The sequence below is a fragment of the Mycetomoellerius zeteki genome, unplaced genomic scaffold (assembly GCF_001594055.1).
Source record: "Mycetomoellerius zeteki isolate Tzet28-1 unplaced genomic scaffold, Tzet1.0 scaffold426, whole genome shotgun sequence".
NCBI classification, from domain to species: Eukaryota; Metazoa; Arthropoda; class Insecta; order Hymenoptera; family Formicidae; genus Mycetomoellerius; species Mycetomoellerius zeteki.
The window spans coordinates 598,036-601,152 of record NW_017257421.1 but is presented as its reverse complement, the minus strand read 5'-3'; the positions used below and the strand labels follow the sequence as shown (position 1 = coordinate 601,152).

Here is a 3,117-nt window from a genome sequence, read left to right as displayed (position 1 = left end):
CCAGCAGCACAACCGGACGGCAGCGGCGAGAGCTCGATACTTCCTCGGAGAAACCAGGCAGGCTGGCAAAAGCGGTAGCAACAACACACGCAACATAGTAGAGAGCAGTAAACGTAGCAGAGTGCCGGTCAGCAGCAGCATCTTGTCCTCCTTCACCCACGCTCTTTTGCTCCCTAGCCCCCCCACCTCCAACTCCACCCCCATAGCCTTCTCGCCTCGCCTCGCCTCGCCACGCCTCGCCTTGCCTCGCCTCGCCTCGCCTAGCCTCGCCTAGCCTCGCCTAGCCTCGCCTCGCCTCGCCTCGTTGCTAGCTACCACCGCTGGCAGCCTTTTCTCGAGAGAACACCACATCCACATGGACCGACCGCAACCACCACTATCTTTGACCAAAGCGCCCGAGAAACCTCACCCCAGAAACTCTAGCACTCTACATAGTATAGACGCAGGCATGTGGCATTCCAGCTTATATACATTTTGCGTATGTTAGTTACGTCGCATTGGACGGACCATCGGATGGACGAAGAGTGGCCGAAAGAGCGACACCCAAATCGGGTTTGCGGGGGTGCGAACGGGGAGAGTCGAGGGTACGATTACGTTCGGACTTTCGACGTACCGACCACAGGTCGTTAGTTTTTTTTTCTTTTTTACCACCAGGTAGAGTTATAGTTAAAGATCAACACGGCCGAGCCAGCGGTCACTTGTAACAGCCGCTCTGCTGGATTCATCTTTGACCATATCGCGTATCCCAATCTTAGTAACGCTACCGAAGAGAAATCTCGTCCCAAAAGTAATTTTATTTCTCTCGATCTCCCTCGTTATTGCGGGGCGGGGCGAGCTGTATCGAGTTCCGAGTATGACGGGCGGAACTAAAATGACGCGTTTCTCCACGAAGATTTTTCTAAAATGAGAAAGGAAAGAAAAGGGGATAAAAATATACAGAGACCAGGATGTCCTTTAGGACATCCGTCAGGCTTTTATGTTGTTTGGAGAACTCCTCGCAATGCTCGCAGTGGAACGCTTAACGCGATTTCGCGAAGGGACGATCGGCCGGCCCGTTGCACCCTGTCGAGAGAGAGAGAGAGTGCAGAGCGGAACTTGTGTTTCACAATAGGTAACGAGATTACACGTACCACCGCGGCCGCTCGGGCCGCACGGAAATGCACGTCGAGAAGTTACGTCGGGAGTGCGTTCCGGCACTCTCGTTCGTTCCGTACCGCGTAGGAAGCGAACGTAGGTTTACCGTCAGGAAGGCCTTTTCGTGTTCGACCTCTTCCCGTGTAAAAGCACGCTGCGAGCAGCGCTCACCAGATCAAAGAGTGATTTCAAGGGACGATCGATCGGTCTAAAGTACTATACAGAGCGTTCCGGAATCTCTCGATTTTAATTTTTAAACTATCGTTGAAACTATCGATATATTCGATATGAGAGAGAACATTATTTATTCCAATATAAGCTTCGCTCATATTAAAAACAGTACAATAGAATCTATTAATATATTAATAAATTAAATAGCGGAGATGTATTGAATTTAGATTGTTCGGTACTGTGTGTATTAGATCGATCGATTGTGTGTGCGTCTTGCGAAAATTCGCAAACGTTTCCCTGCACATGACGTAAATAATTAAATTTCAAATGTCACCGTCGCCTGTAGCGGAAAGCTGGATTCCCCGTTTATTTCTTGCACAAAGAACATGTTGCTTACGTGTACAAGCGAGTCGATCCACTTTATGCCAATTGCTTTTCGACAAGAGAAAATTTATCATCAAAACTTGGGGACACTTAAATTCTACTCGGGTTCCGAACTTCTTGGGTATCCAATAACACGAGTATTGATACCGTTCGATACTTTCGCAGGTGATAACAAAAGAAAAGTTCTTACGATGATAAAAGTCTAGCGAGAATCTTATTCCCAATAAGAAAAACTAAGCTAACTAAACAGGATGTCTCACAACCACCGTACAATACTTTTATAACGTATTTTAGAGTAAAGTAGAGTAAAGTAGAGTAAAGTAGAGTAAAAAATCATAATACGAAAATGTCGAAGCTACAATAGTTTTTGAATTATAATTGATCAAAGATAGTTTGTAATTCAAAAACTATTATAGCCTTGACATTTTCGTATTAAGATTTTCTTAGAATGTTCCAAAGAGTCCATATAGATAAATAATAATAGAAGCTATAAAAGTAAAATAGTTTTTGACTTGTAAGCAATTAAAGTTATAGTATAATTCAAAAAATTATGGCAGCCTCAACATTTTCGTATTAGTATTTTTACTCTACTTTTAAAATACGCTATGAAAGATTATACGGTGGTTACGAGACACTCCGTATATAATAAAAATAGTCAAATTACACATATATAATTTTCTACAATTGCAGCTACATTTTGACAATATTATCGGTTTAGGTTATAAACAGTTTTTAACTCTGCAGGTAACAAATATCTTTTCTTCTGCGCTCTCTAAGTGACTCAATGTCTCCGTAATAATCTCTAGTAATAAACTGAATTGTTTAAAAATATTCAAGTAGTATAAAAAATAAATATCATTTATCCGCTGATAATTATCCACGCTATGATCTTATTAAATGCTAAAAATAGTATCTTCTTCGTCAGAATATGACAGTTTTTTAAAGTAAGCATTCGTTCTTGCGCGCGGGACTGAAATACGAGGACGCCTTGAACTTGGAGCATCCGTGCTCGAAAAGCATTTGTAACCTCCCGCTTTGCGCGTTTCATGTAGCGAGATCACGGGTTTAAAAGTGGGCGGTGTTAATGACACGACGACGATGGTGATGATGACGATGACACGACGACGAAGACGAAAACGACGACGACGACGACGAAGACGAAAACGACGACGATGACGACGACGACGACGAGCACTACGTGTCCGACGTCTTGTCCTGGTTCATGTAGGGCGGAATGGTACGCAAACACTCTGTATGGCTCAGGACGATACGGCTGGCTCGTTCATGCTGCTACAAACAGAGTTAGACTCCCAACGATGACGATAATGACATAACGAGGGAATGCATCCGCCGATCGTGTGATGCTGACACCGACATTCGCAGACGTTTAAACGCGGTTAAACCATTGATAATGACGACATCGCCGCG

The 3,117-nt window shown here is 44.0% G+C and overlaps 1 protein-coding gene across 10 annotated transcripts in view; it reads left to right on the top strand.

Annotated features, from left to right (window-relative positions):
* Nucleotides 1-3,117, top strand: part of GluClalpha (glycine receptor alpha 1) — an 84,052-nt gene that overhangs the window by 54,718 nt on the left and 26,217 nt on the right. The gene's annotated exons all lie outside the window — the stretch shown is intronic.